The sequence below is a fragment of the Panthera onca genome, chromosome A3, assembly GCF_046562875.1.
Source record: "Panthera onca isolate mPanOnc1 chromosome A3, mPanOnc1 haplotype 2, whole genome shotgun sequence".
NCBI lineage: Eukaryota > Metazoa > Chordata > Mammalia > Carnivora > Felidae > Panthera > Panthera onca.
Window position 1 is genome coordinate 9758365 of NC_138341.1, and position 23865 is coordinate 9782229.

At 42.4% G+C, this 23865-nt stretch overlaps 1 long non-coding RNA gene across 1 annotated transcript; it reads left to right on the top strand.

Annotated features, from left to right (window-relative positions):
* Positions 1 to 19364: 19364 nt before the first annotated feature.
* On the top strand, positions 19365 to 23363 carry LOC132687561 (uncharacterized). Its single transcript, XR_009614186.2, has 4 exons — positions 19365 to 19501; positions 20503 to 20613; positions 20719 to 20896; positions 23006 to 23363. It is a non-coding gene; the product is annotated as an uncharacterized LOC132687561 (long non-coding RNA).
* Positions 23364 to 23865: the final 502 nt, after the last annotated feature.

Below are 23865 nucleotides of genomic sequence, written 5' to 3' on the forward strand. Positions count from 1 at the left end.
CTAGTTTTCTTTCTGTAAATATTTGCCTTACGTGGCACATATTTTTCCATCTCATACTTCCAACCTAGTGTGTCCGTAAGATCGAATGTGGGTTTTGTAAAATTCATTGGCTGATATATTTTTTAAGTCTGTCCGACTATTGATTATTTTAACTGGAGACGGGTTGAAATATTTTTAATTGTTTTTATTTATTCATTTTTTAAAATTTATTTATTTTGAGAGAGAGAGATAGAGAGCGAGAGCAGGGGAGGGGCAGAGAGACAGGGAGGGGGAGAATCCCAAGCAGGTTCTAGGCTCAGTGTGGAGCCTGATGTGGGGCTTGATCTCACAACTGTGAAATCATGACCTGAGCTTAAATGAAGAGTCAGACACTTAACTGATTGAGCCACCAGACGCCCCTAATTGCTTTTAAATGTTACTGCATTTACTTTTGAAGGTCTTTTTTCCCCTTTCTCATTTTCCCACCTTTGGTTTCTTAAAACATATTAAATATACTTATTATGTATCTGAAAAATTCTGTTGTTTGTTGTTGCTGCTGGTTTCCTTGAGTTGTGTTTGATTTTCAATTCATGGTTTTGAACCTCTTTTTGGCAATTCTTTGAGGCCTTGGGTGCCTAGAAACGTATTTTTTGTTTCCTTCTGTCAGGCAAATGTAGTACACCAAACAGTAGTTTAAATCAAAGTTCTAGTATTTGTGGGATTTTTTTTTGGGGGGGGTGCTGTTTGTTTTTATGAAGATGGTGTGGATTCCACATCTGGGGCTGAATTGCATGCCTTTATTCTGAGGGAATACATTTTTATTTCCCTTTTCACCCAGCGTTAATGGCAGACGACCACCGTCTGCCTCTGTGGGATGGGCGTTCTGTAGCTCACGTTTCTCTGAGGGTGTCCTCCTTTACAGGTATCAGCACATGTATTGTTCTGAAGTCGAATTTCCCTTCCTGGGAGGGCGCAAAATATGTCTCTAGGTCTGTGAAAGCACGTGTCCATTATGCTGAACTGCAGTCCTTCCGGGATGCGAAGGTGCTTCCGGGATGGGGAGGCGCTTCCGGGATGGGGAGGCGCTTCCGGGATGGGAAGGCGCTTCCGGGATGGGAAGGCGCTTCCGGGATGGGAAGGCGCTTCCGGGGAACACTGCAGCTACAGAGTTTACCTTTGCATGTAAAAGAGTCCTAAGATTTTCATTTAGTTTCAGCTTCCGGGGTGTTCCGTGGCAGGATGGCGTCACGTTCTTCCTCTTTCATTCCACAAATATTTGAGTGCTGACCTTACAGTGTCTACTCTTCATGGCACTCACAGGGAACAAAGATCCTTGTCCCCTCAAAGCACCTCGTATTGCCTTCATGTTCTCATCGTGACAATAACTAACACAATTGTGATGTACCGAGAATCTTTCTAAGCATATTTTTATATATTAACATGAGTATTTTCATTAACAACCTAGTGATACTGGGGCTATTGTCATCACCATTGTATAGATCAGAAAATGAAGGCCTCGGGGTGGAGGGGGTGGGTTAAATAGGTTAAATACATACTCATTGATATAAATGGACAAACGCATGTATGAATGGCTATATGGCAGAAATTCAAGAGATTCGAACTCAAGACCCTCTGAAATCAAAGCCCATAGCAGTATGCTGCCTCCAAGAACCCCGTGGCTTGTAATTCTAGCAGAGTTCCTATGGCGTTCTTCATCTGAGACTGGGAGCTCTGACCCATCTTATTTTATGAAAATGCTTTGGTTAATGAAACTCTCCAGAAGGTTTTTTCGGGAGCAATCCTGCAGATAGACTGAGAACAACTGCGGTGAAGTGAGATTTGGGCAAGTCCCTGAGATGCACCTCAGACTCAAAACTTTTAAAATTCGAGACCAGTCGAAGGTTTCTCGGGTGTAAGAACACTTGTGATGTTGTGGATCAGTGATCTATCAACTTATAAAGTATTTATGAAACATCTCCTCCCAGTGATGGAACTTCTAAGCTATCACTCTATCATTGCTCCTTTCAGGAGGATCTCCCGTTGGTAATATAAACAGATCTTCTTATCTAGCAAAAATGATTCCTTTTATTGTGGATTCAGTGAGTGCATAACTTTTTCATCTACATAGCCCGATGTGATAAGGTATTAAGGGGACCTTTTCCGGGTGGGCTACCCATTGCAAAGAAAAAAAGAAGAAAGAAAAAAAGAAAAAATGCAACAAAAATTACAAAATTTCATAGACTAATATTGTTGCCACATCATCAGTTTGTCCCTTTGTTAGTAGTTGCCTGCAAGTCTCTAATGAAAACCTGAAGAAGTAAATTGAGATGGAAAGTAAACAATCAAGCTGTTGTCTGAAGTCAGGAGATAGCTTTTATAACTACATAGAAAATAAGTACAGGGTCAGGGATTATGATCTCTTATATTTACTTATATTTACATATATTTATATGTACCGTGGAAATGTTTTTCCACTTGTGAATAGGTGGGTAGATAGCAGTGCAAAGTTTGGAAGAAAATTTCTAAAGTTTTCAGCTGCAGAAATGATCTTCAGAAGTCCTTGTATCTTATTCTCTATAAGAGCCTCTCCCCTCTCTACAATCATTCCACTTCTGGAGTCACTTTGGTTGTCTATTGAAGGCAGACTCCCCTCTCTCCAAAGTAGGGTTTCTAACACTAGCCATATCTCCAGAAATTCACCATCTTCTTTCCTCTCCTCACTGAGTGACTCAGCAAGTATGCTGGGGATCAAGTGAGGACCTTGGAACAGTCATTTCCTAAATGGCCTGAAGCTTATCCCTATAGAATTACTTGAAACTATCCCCCCAATACCAGTGAAACTGGTTTCTTATGTCTGTTGGAGGAAGTCTTACAAGAGTCCTGCACCGCGGAAGCCTTTCTCTTACGTCTGAATTTGAACTACTTGTTGACTAGATTCTGAAGTTCATGGGGGCAGAGACTATACCTTTCTTTATAAACTATTGTTTTCCCAGAATCTGATACAATTTCACCTTGTAGTTGCTCAACAGCAATCTGTTGAATAAGGAAATAGATCATGCCCACTGCCTGCATCGCATGTTTGGCTAGTGGCTTCATAGTCTTATCTGGTACAATGTCAATGGGTAATGAGTAACTTCTGGTGCCGACCAAGCCAGACTGAGGCACTGTGATGGAAGCTGCTTGCATGGACCTTCTCTATAATCAACCAAATTTTAAATTCAATGGTCAAGAATGACCAATTCAAATACGGTCTATTTAATTCAAAACAAACTTTGAGAAATTCTGCTCTTCGCAAAGCCCAGACATACGTGTACTTTATGGACAGAACTTGAGAAAATTTCCTACATAGTTTACTCAAGCATAATTATATAGATACAGAAGCATCTCACAGAATTAATTTTGCTATGAACTTCTAACTCCTTTTGATTTAGCACTGGTGTTTCTCAACAGAGTGTGATTTTGGCTCTCAGGAGACATTTTGTGTGTGTGTGTGTGTGTGTGTGTGTGTGTGTGTGTGTGTATGCATTTTTTGGTTGTCACTAAAGGGAAAGGGAAGCACTATGGGCATCTGGTGGGTAGAGGCCAGGGATGCTGCTAAAAACATCCTTCTATGCTTAGGAGAGCTGCCCCCCTCCCAACAAAGAATAATCCAGTCCAAATGTCAGTCCTGGTAAGGTTGGGAAACGTCGGCCAAACGTGGCCGTGAACAAATGTCTTTCCTCTTCGCTATCCAACTGTTCTCTCTTGACGTTCCTCACTCTTTCCTTTGGCCTCCCAGTTGTCCCTCATTCTCCTCTATAGTCACTGTCTTTGTGCTTGTGGAGTAACGTGCACAGGCCATTGGTGGCTCTGGTCCTATTTCTCGAAACCAGGCAAACCCATCCATTATTGTGACAATGTCATTTTTGACAGTCATACCAAGTTTTCTTCTTTCATCCCATCAACATTGATCCCCCTTTATTTATTTATTTATTTATTTTTTGCTTTTAACAAACTGACCCTTGTACAGTTGCACTATGAAAATGAGTCAGTTTCATAAAGCAGTATATTAAGATTTTAGGCAGAGGATGAGGAAGGTAAATGGTCCCCTGTCCACTATATTGGTGTGATTCTCTGGCCATTTTCCAGTCAAGTGAGATTCTGTTGGGACAGTACAGGGTACTCTGGTCAGTGGCACAGTATACTTTGCCTATATCCTTCCTGACAGTCCCCCTTTTGGCCTTGGGGCCCTCGTTCAGGCGTCTGCCATCTTGGTTTATTGGATCTGAGGTCAGTGCTTGATCTGTGTCCACAAGTGATATGTGTAGGTGTGGCTGCATATTTTTCTGGGGGTTTATGAATGGTTTATGAATTTTCAAAGGGACCTGTCGATATATAGACATTAAGCATTAGTCAGAGAAAAAAAATCTTTCCGCGACCTAGCAGATCATAGACTCATGCTTTTAGATTCCAATTTAAGGAATATTTCCATGGGAACTTTGGGAACAGTGATTCAGGCCATCATTGTTGCAAGGAGATACCCAATTATGGAAGAATTTGTCGTTTTTGAAATTAAAAAAAAAACAATGACAGCCAATTTAAAGATGTTCTTCAAACGCGCGTTTGTTTTTCCATTTGTATTACCTACTTCATTGTCTTATAAAGATGGATGGGCTAAAAATGGCCATTGATGACAATGGCATTGAGGAGTGAAGATGACCATACTAGCAGTTACGGAGGACAGAAATGATGTGACGCTACTGGCCCCATGCAGTCTCTGTTCCTGGTTTTTACATCCAGAATGGCCAAGTATTCTGGATCCTAATGAATCCAGCCCTTAATGCTTTCCTACAGTTTTCTCTAGGATCTTCATATACTGTTTCACTGTCTTATGGGGACCTGCAGGGACCCAACGGCTATATCACCTACACACACACTATATTCTTTTATATCACAATGGTAGTATCAGTAGCAGCGTCAGCAAAAGCCAGATGATTTGACTCTTCTAGAACATTATATTCTATTCTGCAGAAGTAACTGGACAAGATTAGAGAAAAAGTCTTAGAAATAATGCGGTCAGTTGACGTTTTGCTTTGGTGCTGTCATTAGGATATTGAGTCCCCTTGACACCAGGGATAGGGTGGAAGAGAAGCCCCTTGTGAAGTGAAGTGCCATTGTTTGAGGGCTTCCTTTATAGTTCGCTATATCGTATGACATTCTGTGCAGTAGCATTGTCACCATATTTATAAATTCAAAGACAGAGGCCCGGAGACATTACGCAATTTGCCAACATTTGGGCAGTTCTGTACAATGGAGAGAGGCTTTTAACTCAAGTTTTTCAGACTCCAAAGCTATGTTTTATTCTACTATCTTTTATGACCTCAGAAAATTATCAAAAGAAATGATAGATAGCTTCAGAGGTTGTACTTACTATAGTCATCAATGATAGTTTTCCAAGCTCAGTGATCGTGTGGTTTCAGTGTGAGGGGCCCTATCAACTACAGCGGAGTGTGGTTTGCACAGGGGTCAAGGTTATTAATAGTGTCCCCAATGAAGAGCATGAATTGAATTCTACCCAATCTAATGTGACTCAATTCAATTCAAGCTAAAATTACTTATTTTGAGCACCAATTACAGAGTCAATCATCTTGGGGGTCTCTGGGCCGAGACAGAAAAGAAGTACAGGTGTGGGCTTTATCCTTCAGAATAGTCTAGCCCGTCATACAAGTAACAACCGTGGACCGATTAACAGCCACCTTCATGTTCCTGTGAATTAATGATCGCAACAAAAGCACATATTTTGAATCAGATATCTCAAGTATTGGATGCAAGGTATTGATACTTTCTAGCTGTATAACTGTGGAGCATTCTCTCATGGATAAGATGGGTATTAAAAATTCATTAAGAGAGTTTCGTTTTGTTTTGTTTTTGGTTTTGTGAGGATCAAAAGAAATGCTACTTTGGAAGTCCATTTTGATTACACATAGCCACGGAGCTTGGGTTCTGTTGGAGGATTAAAGTAAACGTGGTGGTCTCATTCCCTCTCAGGTAATTAATTCCATCAATAAATATAGGAAGAGGCTGAGATACCTCGGAGAATAAAAGGAACCAAGACCTTGATTCCTGACGTTCAGAGGCGGAGAGTATGCGGGACGGGATTGGTTGTGTATAATTCATAGGTCCTCGGAAAGGAGAAGTAGAATCTGGCAAAGTGTGTAGATGGTTAGAGAAAGACACCTAGTTACCTTGGCAGTAGACACTGAAAGAATTCTGCAAGACGGAGCTGAGGCAGTTGGGGGCCGATGCTCTCTGATCTTGTGCATCATAAAAAGAAGGGATGTTCTCCATCACCTTGAGGAGCCAGAAGGACTTGGATTATTCAGGGCTTTATGCACTTCATCTGTCAGCAGAAAGAAGTGGCTCAGCCACGCCGGAGGCAGAAGTGGCAGGAAAGGAAACTCCAGGACTAGAAACTCAGGGGGAGTTGCATTTTATGTATTTTTTATTTTGTTGTTATTATTTTTTCCATTGGGTGTCAGGCTCCCTTAGCAAGGACCTCGGTAGACGCATGGCTCCACCATTGGCTATGCAGCCAGCATGCGGCTTTGTCTCGAGCATCAGCGATCTGCCTACTCACTAGTCCAGAGCATCAACCAAGCAGATGACATCTTTGTCCTGGTCACATGTTGATCTCTCTGAGACCCACGGTATTATTGGGGCAAGCCACGCTGTGAAAAGTTTGGGACTTTTACTAGAAAACAGGCTGTGAGTTAGAAAAATCACAATTTTTAGTATTAAGGTGCACCAGACTTTATTTGCCAGTGAAATCTGAAGTATACTCGAGACTTAGTAAAAACTCCCTCACGCTGATTGGATAATTTTAGGAACTACTGTTATTCTGAACCCAGATGGAAGACATTCCTGGAGGTGCTTGCCTCAGGCAGCAAAAACAATCCTGAGCAGTGACAATCTCGTCTTTGGTGTGAGAGAGCTTGGTGGATGCCAGATTTTCTTCACAATTGTTTATGGAAAATACTGTAGTAAGAAATGAGCAACACTGTGTATTTATATTTGAAGGCCTCATGGCACAGGAGTATGATCAACTTGGCATGGTGCTGGAGGGCCTTGAAAGTACACTTAAACTACACAACATTGGGTGTCTTGAAACCTAATTCCTGAGTAACCCCTCTCAGGATGGGGAAATTGATCAGAAGTGTTCCTTCCGGCATTGGCCACGGAGCTACAGGAAGTGGAGGAATGAGTCACTGTATTTGTCTGTTTACCCTCTGTATACACTGGGCTTTGAGTGAAGCATTTCCCATTGACAAATTTGCCCTGATTCTATTTCTTGGACCCAGTGTAGTGGGTCACCTGTGCACCAAGCTCTAACCAATAGATACAGAGGGGTCACATATGCTGATGAGCTGTTCTCTGTAGTCAGGCTGCAATCAAGTTCCCTAGATCCTTGTTCCCTCTCTCCTCACTCCCTCTCCCTCTCTCCTTCTGTCTCTCTCTTTCCTTCTCTTTTTCTCCTAATCGGTCTTCTCTCCTCCTATCTCTGTTTGGTCCCTAACTCCCCATTTTTGTTATCGCTGTTGGGGGTCTCTCTTCTGCCCCTCATAGGATTTGGTTATTTGGTTTTCTCTGTGTGATACTAAGATTTCCCCATCACAAGTTTTATCTCCTCTCCTTACTCTTCGATCTCAGAAATGCTCCAAGAGGGTAAGCTGTCCTGAGGCTGGTGCTGGGATCCAGGCCCTGACTTGGGCTGAAAGCTCAGGCAGATTTCCCAATATACCATGAGGGGGTGGGACGCACGGTATGAAGTGCAATGCAAAAATATCCCTTGAAGGTAAAGTTCACCCACTTTTTCACGGTTGTTAATGAGGGGAGCAGGGGGGGGGGCTGTTTCCTTCCTCTTCATGAAAATGAGTTTCTCATGGAAGAATTGGGACCTTAGCCATCAGAACAGCCCCCACCCCCCACCCTCCATTCCATCCTGGAAATCTACGCGCAAACTCAAGCACAGACAGGACGAGTGGATGTGTATTCATCTGAGGTTCCCAGGATGCTGTACGAAAAGTATCACTGCCTTCCTTTGATAGAGGAGCCTGAGTCCAAAAAGCTCAGTGAGCGCATTGGTGGTGGCCAGTCGTGTGGACTCCTATGTGCCTGTTACTGTGACCTTTTCTTAAGTCTCCCAGCTTTGGGCTGTTGTGATGGTATAGAATGGAAAAAAATGAGTAGTGAAGATCTGGGATCATTAAGGGGATTTTCAACCTTTTAAATGGAAATATACCCAATTAATAAAGGTATCCTCAAAAAATATCAGTTCCTTTCTGTTAAACTTATAAAATATATATTTTTTCACACCTACTGAGTGCCAGGCTTAGGGCTAAGGGGTGCCCTTACAGATTTTACATTCTTATGAGAGGAAATTGACAGTAAATAAGTATAAACTTGGTAAAGAATTATGAGGACAAGGAGTAATACGTGCTTTGAAGAATAACCTAGGGTGGTATGGTAGGGAGTCTGCAAGAAGGGGGTCAATTTACTGTAGGAGAGTGGATAGAGTAGATCTCTCTTAAAACATGACACTTAAGTCCAAACCTAAAGAAAATGATCCAGTTTAAATCATGCTAATCCAGGATGTTTTTTCTTCCGGCGGGATACCTACCACATAGAGCACAATCACGGGTTAAGATCCAGTTCCTTGGTGTAAGCTGACTACGTCTGGAGGACAGCATGTGATAAATGGATCTCAGTGTCCCCATTCTAAAATGAGAGACTGTAAGGTGGCTCTCTTACCTACTTTATAGGAGCGCTGTTAGATGGAATGTGATAATGTTAATTAAAACTATTTGCATATTTTGGGGCGCCTGGGTGGCTCAGTCGGTTAAGGTCCTGTCTCTTGATTTCGGCTCAGGTCATGATCTCACGGTTCATGAGATCAAGGCCCTTGTCAGGACTCTACACTGACAGTGTGGAGCCTGCTTGGGATTCTCTCTCTCTCTCTCTCTCTCTCTCTCTCTTTCTCTCTTTCTGCTCTTCCCTGCTTGCATGTGTTCTTGCTCTCTTTCTCTCTCTCTCAAAATAAATAAACAAAATTAAAAAGAAAACTATTTGCATATTTAATGAATTCTACCAATGCTACTTATCACAGAGCATAGGGAGAATACATTTGAGTACTGACTACATGCAAAGGATCTGTATGTCTTAGGGACTTTACACACGTTATGTTCCATAATCCTTACATCCACTCAACGATACTCGATGATACCCCATGACAACTGCTCACACAAGGAAGAACTGGGAAAGCTGGAGATCGGACTCAAAACTTTGTGGTAATTCCTATCTCCCTTTTCCCCATGTCGTCTAATTCACAGATTACATCAACTCTATTGGCAACAACTGGGTTCTAGAGTAAAATCCTAGGCTCAGAATAATAAAGGTGGGTTTCATCCTGTTAAGAGGAATCAACACAGCACAATGGCAATGCCTGAGCAGTGGGCAGGCCAAGAGGGGCCTCGGGAATGCAAGACTGAAGAAATCTGATGGGAGCGCGGTGCCACAGCCATCAGAGGAGGGCAGAGATGTTCTGCCTGGGATACTGTCAGAGGAACAGGTGCAGGTTGCATGTCCCTGTACCTCTCAGCACCGACAAGGGGGTGCTCCATCACCTGTAAATGAGAGTCCCCAGAAGGATTTCTCCCTGCCCTCTTTATAGTTTCAAACTAGAATTTGTATGAAGAGGCCCAAACTGTGTGAAGGTGGTCAGACATAGTTAATCACACAGACTGATAGACAGAGTAGGACTAGGTCTCACTCAGCTTCTCTTTACTAATACCGGTAAGCACCCCAAACTCTTGAGGGTGGGCTGCTCGTTTCCTTTCTGCCTGGTCAAGACGGTTCCTTTGTTCTTGGTGCATACAGTCTGGTCTGCAGTGGAGCATGGGCTTCTGACTTCAGGGACTTAGTTGGGTCTTAAGGTCGCTTCAGCATTTGCTCACAGCATAGTTGCCAAGTCCCGAGTGTACGAGTTGACGTCTGAGCCTTGCTCTGCACGTTGCTTCCTGAGCCTGTGAAAGCAGCAGTTCTCTCTTTGTCTGAGCCAAAGTCTGCATTTTCTCCGCAGGCTCAGTCATTTTGTGACCTGGAGCAGTAGGAGGGACATTTTAAACCTTTCTTGGGAGGGAAGCGTCACTTTAGGCTTAGAATGTGAACGTGTGGACCCCAGGATACTTCCTCTGTAGCATCATTACACATCAACCGACCAGCGGCAGCCCAAGAATGGTTTGAGGGTGTTATTGTTTATCCCTTCATGCCCTGTGTCATGTGGGCTCCATTAGCAGCCGTTGGAACACCCCCAAACCATGACTCCATCCTGCGGGTCCCTGGCCACTGTCAGGCCAGATGCAACTGCATTATCTAAGTCTGATGCAGTACAGATGCGAACCAGGCAGCTGTGAGCTGTCAAACTCCAGCTGATGGGCTTTTGTCCTGCTTGGGTGCAGAAGTCACAAATGAAAAAGAAGGAGGGCAGAGGCTGTGTAACCACAACACTGCATTTCTGTAGGGTGACCTCAGCCTTGGGTGTGAAGGCTGGACTTTGCCCATACAGGTTCAGGACCAAGAATGCTAAGGGGACAGAAGGGCCCTCAAGAAGCAGCCTGAAAAAATACCTGAGCTGCAAAAAGCACTTCATCCTGACGCCTTGTAGCCAACAGACCAATTTAGGAGAAGAAATGGCTGTTCCACTTGTCCCTTCCCTACACCAGCAAAGGCCATGGAATCAACCAGACTCCCTGAGACTGTGCCGGCATCCTCTTAATGGTTGAACATGTTCCTCGCTAACCTCGAACTTACTCCCCCCCCCCCAACTTTGTATGCAAAATCCAGCTACCATCAGCTGTCAATATGATGACCCATCTTAGGAACATGAGGCTTTGTTTTATAATGAAAAGTCAATGTACTCTCGGCTCACTCTGTTCGTGGTCAACGGGGCCTTGGTTCATTTGTGGTACAAATATACACCTTTGAACTATTATAAGATCCTTGCATATGGATGAGGGACTGGATTGATTCTTTTTTCACTATTTTTATCAAGTATAAATAATAAGTTCTGTTAACTAGAACATTCTCCTTCCAGACCTGGTATGCTCTCATTTCACCAGAAAAAGCAAACATCTGAAAGATTTTTAATGACTTTATCCTTTGAATCTCTAGCCACAGAGAGGAAATGGAGAATAAATACATCATGCTGATTGCTTTAGAGTATGGTTAGCTTGTCTAGAACTGCATTTAATTTGATTGTTAGCTGTACCTCCATATCACTCTGAGTCAGCAAGCACATTTCCAAAGTGATGTATGCTCTTAATTTTTTTTTTTCAGCTTTAGAATTCAGCTCTTGCCTCTTCGTCCTTCGTCTTGATTAGAAAGGTGATATGAGCTGGTGGGAAGAACATCAATTTTGGAATCATCAGACTGACTTCAAATCTCAGCTCCTCAAGTTACCATAGAAGGCTAGGTTATTTATACTTAGCCTATTTCCTTTGCTATGAAATAGCCATACATACTCCCTTCTGTTTTGTGATGATTATCAAAGGAGACACAATATTAAAGTGCCAACCACAAGGACATGATAGGAAGTCTTTGTTAGTTCACTGGCTCTCTTCTTCCAAAGCACCTCCTAGTGGAGATATCCCCCTGTTGTTTTGAAATGCCTATCCTTTTGCTATTTTTAAAAACACAGCCTTTCACTATTCTTGCTCATGTCTTTTTGTTTTTTAATGTTTATTTATTTTTGGAAGAGAGAGAGAGAGAGATATCCCTTGAGCGTGCATCTGAGTGTAGGAGGGGAAGGGAGAGGGAAAGGGGGAGGGGCAGAGAGAGGGAGACAGGATCTAAAACAGACTCTGTGCTATTATCATAGAGCTCGATACGGGGCACAAACTCATGGACCAGGAGATCATGACCTGAACCGAAGTCTGACGCTTAACTGACTGAGCCACACAGGTGCCACCCCTGCCAGCTTTTAATCCCTTAATCCCTGCACAATTCTACGAACCCAGTCTTCCCACTTTCAGCCACTCCCCAGCCCTAGCAGAATCTCAACTGCCACCAGCTGTGTTCCTAAGACAGAACATCGTACGTCTCTTCTTCTGCTCCAAGTTGGTTGTGGCCCTATTGCCCACATGGGCAAGTTTGAAGGTTGTGATTCATTCACTCTTTTGTACACTGATTCCATACACAAATGTACATGGATCCCCGGGATGTGCACACACGCTTTGAGGGTGCTCTGGAAACAGATAAATAGGGACCATCCTAAGATCACAAATCTCGTGAGAACACAGACAAGCAATGTGACTTGAGTAACATGATGCCATAAATACTATTCTAGAGAGGCGGTAGTCTCTCCCCAACCGTAAATCTTCACGGTTAGAAATTTGATTTAACTTGATTTCACTTCTATACCTTGTGCCTCAATGGTGAGAATTTTGAATTAATTAAAAGGGTCACTCTGAGTTGATGACAAGCAATTACTTGGTTAGGACATTTAGCACATTATCCAATTATTGGATTTCTTGGTGTAATGGGAATGCCCACAGACAGGGGCTTTGCCTTATTCTCTCCGAATCCTGGGACAGCACAGGACATGGTCTGCTTTTCCCAGTGAATGTATGAATGGTGAATGAAACAGTACTGCCTTTAGAGACGGACACTGAATTAAATCTTAACTTTGTCAAGTAACAATTATAGGAGCCATAAATGAGACTTCATGTTCCCGAGACATGGTTTCCTCAGGTATAAAGTGAAGCTAATAAAAACTGTCATCAAGGATTATTGCATTAATTAAAATAACATAGGGGCACCTGGGCGACTCAGTTGGTTAGGCGTCCGACCGAGGCTCAGGTCCTGATCTCACAGTTCGTGAGTTTGAGCCCCGCATCAGGCTCTGGCTGGACAGCTCAGAGCCTGGAGCCTGCTTCGGATTCTGTGTCTCCCCCTCTCTCGGCTCCTACCCCGCTCGCACTCTCTGTCTCTCTCTCTCTCAAAACTAAATAAACATTTACAAAATAATAACATAAATGAAGCACACGATTTAGGGGTTAGCACACAGTAGGTGCTTAAAACTTGTCAGTTCCCTCCTCCCTCTACCTTCCCTTACGAAAATGCACTGAAGTAACACAGATAAAGTAGTTCTCACGATGCCTCGCACCTAAGAAGAAGAATATTCGTCATCACTTTGGTCTGCCCACCATGCAGAGCCCAGATGCTGTTGTAGAGCTTTGCTTTTGTATGGCAGCCTCTGGGGAGAATCAACACAGGTCAATTATCCCATGATCTAGACAGTATTCAAACACATTTCTCCTAGAACGCTGCATACCTGAGACCTCAATTACTCAAGAACCAAAAATCAGCAGGTGCATTCATTTGAATAGAATACAGACCCTTGATATAATTGCATACAGAGTTGTTTATTTAAATATCCACGAGGGCTGAATCGGCCGCCTGCATGAACATTTCCCTCAGCTTTTACTTTCCCCTTTAAGATAGCCAGCGTAGTTCTCTCTCAACCCAGATACACAGATCATTTGTACATTTGTTCTGCTTTTTTACTGAAATGCTAACTGCCTCGGGCTTTCCAAAAAGTTGGAATTCCCAAGAACTTCAAATTCCTTTCTGCGTAGACAAGAGGAAATGACTAGTTTCCCACAGTATGGAATTGTGCTACATACTTACAGAGTTTTGAAATTTTCTTTCAAGTCACAGGGCATTATGTATATACAGGAGGCGCCTGAGAAGATGACAGACTGGATACTGAGGCCACTGGTCCTGTTTCCTGTTGGCGATGTAATTCAACCTTTCTACACCACAGGCACTGGTAATGAGGAACTTGGGCATTTTTTTTTTTTTTTTTTTTTTTTAGTGGATGGCTTTCTTGCAATTAAAAGCATATGTATAAAGTTGGGAACCAGGAAATGCATATTTTGGTACCTTCTATTTTTCTTTATGGTTCTTTCCTCTAAGATTCAAATATTAAAGCCATAAATTCTCAAGTGGAGACAGGAGGCGCTTTGTGGCTGGAAGCAAACGGACCATCTCGTGGCTGGAACCGGGCTCGTCCGATGCTCAGGCCAACACACTGTTCAGCCTCATGCGTTGTATGCATGGTTGAGACAGCAGTCAGGCAAAGCCAGGCACTAGGAAATAACACTTGGGAGCTGTATCAGCCCCAGTATCCATTCTGGATGGCTTAGAGCACACGCTTCCCTTTCTTTTAAAAATTCATTCAGTTCAGAAGTACAGAGTTCCTACTCTGGCAGGTACTACTGACCAGCAAGCACTGGTTAGGACAAACCAGTGAAGAAACAAAACAAACCATGTGATTCTCCCGAAGAGTCGGATGAGAATCTGAGAGACGACATCTCTTTATTTCACTCATTCTACTTGTAATTGCAACCGCTGTGTCTTCAAAGCTGCATTAGAGGCTTGGGGAGCCTGGGGGCTCAGTCAGTTAAGTGTCAAACTTCGGCTCAGGTCATGATCTCACGGTTTGTGGGTTGGAGCCCCAGGTTGGGCTCTGTCCTGACAGTTCAGAGTCTGGAGCCTGCTTTGGATTCTGTGTCTCCCTCTCTCTCTCTGCCCCTACCCGCCCCCCCCTCAAAAATCAATAAACATTAAAAAAATTATAAAAAAAAAAAGTTGAGTGACTATTTTCTGAATTTTCTCATGTCATATAACTAGTATGTTCTAGATTCAGAGGAGAGAAATTAATTCATTTCATGAACAGATGCCTAAGGAATGAAGGAGTAATTCTCAGAAAATCCCACTGAGAAAGGCAGCACAAGACCCTAGGCAGAGAAACCACCACAGAGATTCCATTCTGTTTTTGTAGGCCTCTGATCTTAGTCAGAGACAAGCAAGCATCACCAGACTTTGAAGAGAGTATCTACCATGAAATAAAGAAACCAACCAGAAAAAAATATATAGTAGTTTGGAAAAGACTGTATCTATAAATTCCTTGCAGGACAGAAGATGACATTAACATCTGCAGAGAGAAAAGTGGGGGGAAATGCAGTCATAAAACAACGATGTGTTTCTCTAAAAAGTTGTTTTTAGATAATTGAATAAAGCTTGGAAATCAAAAGCATGGTAGCAGAAGGAAGAGTCTCAAAAGGATTAGATAATAAAACAAGAAAGTGACAAGCAGTTAGAGCAAGAACGTCAAAAGGATAGAAAGTAGAGGTGAGAAAAAGTACACGGTGAGTGCAAACGGGCCCCCATCTGAATAGCAGGATTTCCAGAAAGATCAACAGAGGAGAGGAGATCGTCCAAGGAAAAAAAAACCAGGAAATGATAAGAACCGGTAAGAATTTTCACTTTTTTAAAAATGTTTGTTTATTTTGAGAGAGAGAGAGAGAGAGAGAGACAGAGAGAGAGACAGACAGACAGAGTGAGTGCAGGGGAGGGGCAGAGAAAGAGGGAGACAGAGAATGCCGGACAGGATCCTTGCTTTCAGCTCAGAGCCCCACATAGGGCTCGATCCCATGAACTGTGAGATCATGACCTGAGCTGAAACCAAGAGTTGGACGCCCAACCAACCGAGCCACCCAGGGGCCCCAATAAAAATGTTCATCTTCATAGTCCCCACCTTACACCAAGCCTAACAGATGAAATTAGACCCAATGACCTTCCCCAATGAATGCTATCTGAGGAGATATCACAGCTGATGCCAAAGATAAGGACAGCTTCCATTTAAGGGAAGGAAAAAAAAAAAAGGTTTCCAAAATGGTACAAGCATCACAATTGCATTGTTTCTTCCTCAGTAATACTGGAAGTTAAAGTCAAGAGTAGCTTGAATTTAAAAAAGCAATGTCCAGCCTCGAATTTTCTATCCAAGAAAACTATCGGTTAAGTGTTAGCATAAAGTCACCCTCAGAAATCAGGTTTTTTTTGTTTTTTTTCAAAAATGTTACTTGTTACACCTTAGGAAGCTACTAGAGTATGAATTTAAGCCAAAGTGTAAGAATTAAGACATTTTAAAAGGTAGGGATATCGACATCTTACTTTAGAGCTGCAAAATCAATTAAGAGCTAAAATTGGGTGTCTGGGAGCTAGGAATAAAAATACTTTTTTCTAATAAGCTTTGTAGAACTGCTGAACAATTCCAATTACGTGCAAGCATAATTTTGATAAAAATAAAGCTAATTTAAAAGCATTACCCAGGCTAATATAACGAAGCCATCTTGCACATGGCACAGGGTCTATACTTTCACTTTTCTACCTCATTAGCCAACAGTGGGTCCTTGCTAAGTTTGAGTTTCCCAACTCAATAAACGAGAGCACTGGCCCAGGTTAGACCACTTCCAAAGACTCTAAAATGTTTTCGATCGGCTTCATATTTACTAAGACTTCAGTGTAGTCATACAGACGCTGTTTTTGAATATTAAATTTTTTGTCTCTGCTTTTAACCTTTTATTATAAGCATGATATTCGAGCAAGCAGGATCTAAAATGCACCCACAAGTTGTTCTACTCTTATAAAAACACGGATGAAATGGAGCGCTAGAGGCATAGCTCCCCTCTTCCTTCATTCCAAAAAGGTCAGTACCCCCACCCCCTCCTTCCTCTCCTGGAGAGAATGTCTTTGACTTTTTAGAGAGGGTGAGGCCAGTGGGTGAGCACCAAGAGAATCCTCTCCAGGGTTAGGAACTGGATGCCAGTAGAGAAACATGGCAATTTGACTTACACAAATTCACTCCACAGTGCCGGGTCCACGGTAGACTTTTAATAAATGCTAGTCTATAGGATCATAAAACATAGCATATATTTTGGAGCAATTGAGAAGAAAATAATCTTCCAGAACACTGGCAGCCATCCTCTTGCTCCCCACGTGACAAAGAGTTGCTCCTGGAAAGAAGCATGTGCTCCCCACTTAGCATCTTGGTAGGGGCTGGTGCCCTGGTGAATGCCTGTGGTTTGCTCTTTTCTCAAACCCTTCACGTCTCTGAACTGGTGCTTTGTGCTTGCGAGTAATCAAAGGAGAATTAAAATTGATATCGGGGATGATGGTTGGTGGGAGTTGGAAACAGGAGAGCTAGGGTTTGGATAGTTTGTATGATCCCTCCTTTCTATCGTACACACACTGAACTTAATTAATTTCAAGTTGAAACTGATTTATTTATGTTCATATCTTACAGAACATTCTAGTGAAGTTTCCTTGATTTAGGCCAATTTCTAAGTGCTTTTCTCCTTTTTATTTTAAAAGAAACTTGAGCCTCTGTTCCCTATTAAAGAGGAAGAAAGCATCATTGATGTCCAGCTTTCCTCTAGCTACTCTGAATTTGAGCAGATTGTATGACTCATCTTTCCTAGAAATACAACAATGAGATCATCATGTCTATTCCTTCCCACTCTAAATACAGTTGATTTTGTTTCCTCTATGTTCAGGGATATATATGCATATTTTCTCCCTCCCTCCTTCCCTTCTCCCTCCCTCTCTCCCTCCCTCCCTCCCTTCCTTCCTTCCTTCCTTCCTTCCTTCCTTCCTTCTTTCTCTTCTGAAAAGCCCTTTGCTTGTTAATACACAAGAGTTTAATCATATAATTGGAACAGCAAAGAGGAAAATGAGCAGAAGTTAATATACTTTTTTTTCCAGACAGCTCAATCCCTGTCTCCAAAGCTAAAATTGTATAAATTATGTAAAGAGATATATCTGTATTTTTAAAAATTTTTAAAGTTTATTTATTTTGAGAGAACTAGCAGGGAAGGCACAGAGAGAGGGGGAAACAGAGAATACCAAGCAGTCTCCTCACTGTCAGTGCAGAAATCGATGTGGGGCTCAAAACCACGAACCCGTGAGATCGTAACCTGAGCTGAAATCAAGAGTTGGACACTTACCCGAATGAGCCACCCAGGCACCCCATTGTTTGTTTGTTTTTTTTTAATACCTCCTATAGTAGAAAACTCACTGCTTCTAGACAGAGGTAGTCATTCTTTTTTTTTATTATTATTTATTTAATTTTTTAAATTTTATTTTAGAGATAGAGGGAGAGAAAGAGAGTGTGAGTAGGGGAGAGGGGCAGAGGGAAAGAAAAAGAGAATCTTAAGTAGGTCTCCACATTCAGCACAGAACCTGATGTGGGGCTCAATCACATGACCCTGGGATCATGACCTGAGTAGAAATCAAGACTCCATCGCTCAAACTACTGAGCCACCCAGGTGCCCAAGAGATAGTCAATTCTGCTTTTAGCAATTTCCTTAGATCATTCTTACTTACCTGGACCTAAAATATGATGACCCATAACCTTTACCTGTTAGTGGTGGTCCTGACTTAGAGAACCAAAAGGCATATGCTAGCTAGGGATCCTGTCTAGCTGATATCCCTTCGGATATTTGTGGACAACGATCATATCACATGATCTGTTCTACTTCAAGTGTAGAATCCATAGAGTATAGTTTACTTCATTTTAGACATTTGGCTGTGATTCTAGATTAACAATTTGGCCTGAATTAACCAGAAAAGTCTTCAAATACCTGGTTTTACACGTCTTTAAATTGCTGTTTCACCAAATTGACAAGTTGCTACTGTAAAATAGGCAAAATGTCTGGGTAAATACCTTTTTCCTGAATCACATAGATAATTTGGCATTATTGTTGTGCAACCAGGATCTGCACCATGTTTATTAAAAAAAATGTGAGGATTGCTATTTCTTTAATTTCTTACTGTATTCCTGAAAGATGGTGTCTAAGTCAAATTGCTGCATCAATCCTCGTGCAATTCCGTTTTAAGATTCTCATTGATTCATTTTTATTGCTTGTGTGCAAACAAAATTTAACAAAATGCATGACACTTTTTCTATGTTTCTAGGATATTAATGTTCAAAGACCACCCTACCAGCACAGTCTCAGGTTCCCCTTGAAATTAGAATTAAAGAGAATGTCAGATTTATCCCCAGCTGCAGAAATAAGGTTGCCCAAGGGAACAAACAGAACAATGGAGAAGAAGAAGAGGAAGAAGAAGGAGGAGGAGGAGGAGGAGTAAAATGGAACAGAGCATTAAGAAAATATCCGAGTATCCCAAATAGGATTCCAGGTGTACATCCATACATGAGGAAGTGCAGAATGCAAAAGAACTTATAGACATTCAATCTGGAAAGAATCTTATGATTTCCCATGTAGTTTTAAGAGTATCAGTAAGTTAATTTTCCAGTGAATCTTCTAAGTGTAAAACTTTAGAACTTTAAAAATTAGAACTCACAACTTTAAAGCTAAAATACCAACTAGAGATACAGGGAGCACCAAACTGAGCCAATATACCTTGGCTTGAGATACTATGATGTCATTTATGAGCAGTGTAGCATCGCTAAGAAACTGCCTTTCTAGAACATATTAACCCAGGAGCCTGGCTTTCCAATGCTCCTGGCCTAGTCTGACCATTACAGGGCTCTAAGAGAATTAGAGCCTCAACTAGAGTTTCTACTAAAGGGCTTTCCAAACAGAGGGAACACAAATTTCCAAATACAAGAGGTGCTAAAATGGTAAGTCTGGGGAACTGGAGGTAACCAGATTCTAGGCGGGCCTTAAATTCCCTGCTAAGAACTTGGGCTGTTCCCTGTAGAAACCGAAGTATCCTGGAAAGTTTCAAAGAGTTGGTCCCTGGCATGACCAGGTTTGCAAAGCAGAGAGACCACTCGTATAGGAATTCAAGAGGATGAGGTGAAGTGAATGAGGTTATATGGCAACAGCACTGGGGTAAGGAAATGAACACTGTGGCTGAGATGCATGCCATGTGCTATGGAATGTTCACCTTGTCTAATCAAAGAAGACTGCATACTGAAGGCCAAATGTATTCTGAGCATTGAAGTGTGACCCAGGAGGCCCATACTTACTTATTTTCTGAAGTGTCCAGGAACAATAATACACCCTGTACTGTGCCCTGAGTTCCTAGAACTGTTGTATGAACCACTCGATGCATGAATTTCCTGCTTACTCTTCTTGAACCAGTCTTCTTCCTTGATCCCGTTTCTACTGTTTTCCTTCCACTCTTTTCCATACAGTGCCTCATGCGTGGTAACCCAGTTGTCCAGTGATGTTGGGGAAGAGCAGAACCTTAAGATTGCCATCCTTAAGTGGGATCCCCATGCAAAATTCCTCTGGACACGGCCAGGATATTTTCTGCTCTCTCTCCTCAAACCTGTTACCTCCCACACATAGCAAAATGTGCCATATACTTACTTTTCCAGTTCCTCAAAACAGCTATCACCACACTTCCCAGAAAACTTTTCTAGAAAACTTGTTTGGCATTGATTCAGCCTCAGCTTATCCATCACTGATGGGCTTACAGATTTAAAAAAATGGACTGTCAGAGGTTGGGCAAAACGGAACTTGGTTTTTCCTCTTAGACTGGGATGTTACCAGGAGAATTAGATGAGCTGGATGTTCTCTGTGGCCTCTTCTAGATACAGTCTCTTCTTCTCGTTGTGCCTCAGGACACTGACTTACATTCTTCACCCTTAACTCCTTTGACTTCTAACTTTAGGTTGACTTCAGGCAACCAGAGAACCTGGCAGGATATTGGAGGCTGGAGAAGAAGAGAGGTCTGGGGATTTATCCTCACATCGCCTGCCCCCATCGGGACAGTGGTGTGAAAGTAGGTACATCTCTACCAATGGCCACCCCCTACTGGGCAGCCCTTCTCCCATGGCTCCGGCTATCTTGGGCTCTGTAAATGTACATCCCCCTCTCATCCTTCCAGGCCTAAAGGCAGCACCTGCTCCCAGTAAGGATGAAGACCGTGGTTATAACTTCTTGGTTCTCTGAACACTGTTTACACCTGTATATACAAGCCTTTCATTAAACAGCCTTTGCTTCGTTCTTTGATCCTGTTTTCTGCTGAGACCCTGATTGCTACAGCACCTCCAGATGTTGCAATGGTAAGACAACAAAGTTTGGGGGAAAGCACAGATATTTGATGTTTTTGGAATTATATTGGATTCAGAGTAATTAGACCTAAATTCTATTCCAAGTTCCGCCACATACTGGCTTTGTGTCCTTGGCAAAGTCGATTAAACTCAACTTTCTCATCTGCAAAGTGTGGGATACTACTTAACTCCTCGCCTCATTATATAAATTAAATTCCAAAAGGCCTAATATAGTCATCTGCTGCTTTTTCTTGAATTTCCATCTCGTTCAGTTTTTGTGAATATTTTACAAGTAACGAATATAGGGGTCGTTCCCACTGTTTATCGTTCCCAGCCAGACTCCTGATATCTTCTGGGTTCACTTTCCTTCCTTCTTCACTTTCCTTCCTTCACCTCCAAAACCCCAAAAGCAACAGCACTGTAAGCAACAGCATTGGAGTCCAAGCCCTGGTCTACTGAATTCAGTATCTGAGCTTGCGAGGACCACCCAGGCTGGGAGTGGCCCACGGTAGGGAAAATCTGTTCCATCCACCCCCACCTTCCTCATGCCCATCAATAAACCCTTTCTTTATGCTCACTTTTCTGAGATGCAATTAAGCTACTTGGACCAAGTACCTTGTTTAACTTTAAGATTTGCCTAAGTATTTTGGGAGCTTTTACAGGAATGCCTTTTCTGGCTGCCCCCAGGCTGCACCAAGAAGGGTTTGTGCCTAGAAGCTCCCTGTCCTAGATTTCTCCTCCACTATTTTATTTATTTGGGAAAGTCGAGGGAAGGAGAGCCCAACAGTGTCTCAAATGAAGAAGTCATTTAGTAAGAATTCCTTTTATTGCCGATGGGCGGGATTGGATAAGAGCGGGATTTCCATAATGGGGAAGACTTAAACCCCTTTGGGACCTCGGTATCCTCAACCGTTCTGAGTTTTGGCTTTCTCATTTAGAAGATGAAAACAATGTGTGCCCCGACGAGGAAGTCACCAATAGTGAAGGACTTTGAGAACAATAAGACATCTGGTGGCACCTCATAAGCCCCCACAGAAAGTTTTTCTTTTCACAGTATGTGGTTTTTTAAAGTTCATTTTGAGCCCCTGTTCTACAGTTGAACTGTTTCTACCGACTTTCCACTAGACATTGACTCTTGGTAATCATCGTGTTCACTATGCATAAATGACTTGGTGACTTAGATTATATCAAAGATTATCAATTAAAAAAATGAGTGATTCATGCAGAAGCCATGTGCAGCCAGGAAGCCAAGTTTGGGTGTTCGGTCCCCATTTAGTAAGCTGAGTGAAATGGTACAAATAATGATGGAAATAATAGCTATTACTTACAAGGAGCTTCCTTGGTTCAGGCACGATTGTAAATACCATACATATTTAGTGCATGGTATTTGCATAACAAAGCTATGAAATAGCTACATTAACCCCATTAACAGGTGAGAAAACTGAGGCATCAAGTTCAACTTGCCCAAGGGTTGCGGACTGAATAACCTACCTCCTACAAAATAAAGATATCCACATCCCGATTCCTGGAACTTGCAAATATGTATCCTTACCTGGCAAAAGGGACTTTGCCAATGTGATTACATCAAGGGTCTTGAGACAGGGAGATGATTTTAGATCAGCCGAGTGGGTCAAATCTAATCCCAAGGAGTGGGGCAGGGGGACGGGAGTTAGATGTATTCCATGATGGGAGTGGCAATACAGGGCAGAGTGAGGCAGGACCATGATGTAAGCAGCCTCCAGGAGCTGGAAAAGGCAAAGGAAGTTCGCCCCGGGATCCTTCTGAAGGTGCTGACACCTTGATTTTAGCCCACTGATGCTGATTTTGGACTTCTGACCTCCAAGACCATAAGAAAAGTAATTTGTGTTCTTTAAGCCACTATGTTTCCGATGATCTGTTAGAAGAGCGGTAGGAAATGAATACATCAAGTGACTCTCCCCAGGTCACACAATCTACTTTGAGTGGGCACAGAGGGAGCTTGAATTCTAACCAAGGCAGTTTGATTCCAGAATCTTCCCGTGTAACCACCATACATCGCTTCTTTCTGAATTTGTTACCTAATACTTAATTAACACGAATCACAATGTCTACCTCACAGAGCATTTGCGATCATTATTACAGGTCCAGAGACATGTTGCGGCCGATTGAAAAAGTACGGTCACAGTGTTTTGCGGCTCCATTGATAAAGAAACGGCACCTCTTTCCTCAGCCCCGGAATCTGGGCTCCCCGTGACTTGTTTTGGTGAAAGTGATGTTATAGCTTCTGTGCTTACATCTTGGAACGTCCCTGCCATCATATAAACAAGCTCAGTCTGGTCTACTGGAGGAAGAGAAGCCAAATAAAGAGAACCAAGGAGCTCGGCGAACCGCCAGCACGAACTGCCAGACCTGTAAATGGGCCCATTTTGGGTAGTTTTGCCCCAGCTGAACCTCTGCCTCGTTGCAGGCACACGATGAAGCCCGGGCGAGGATGAGAACTGTCCAACCAACCCACAGAATCATCAGAAATAATAAACTCATTATTGTTATTGCACTATGTTTTAGGGTGATTGGGTATAGAGCAATAGATAACTGATATACACATAAAGTGCATGAAATAGAATTCATTTTCCCCCTTTAGAGGAAGAAAATGTTCAATTCCTGAAAAGCCAGTTTCCAAAACAGCAGCAAACATTGATCTGATGCTGGCTGACATTAATTTCCTCTTTCAATTCCAGGTCCCGGAAATATATTAAGAAGACAAAGTTAATGTCTACAAGGGTGCTAGGGACCTTATGTATTTAATTTTCTCAGTAACCCAGTCACAATCCTGATTTTAAGATGAGGAAATTGAGGCCCGGAGAGACTGAGTCTCTTGTCTGAGGTCATGGAGCCAGAAAGAAGCAGAGAAGTATTTACAACCTATATCTGCCTGGCACGAAAGTGCATTCTTTTTCCAAACTCAGCTGAAAGTGTTCTCAGCAGTCCCTATAGACATCATT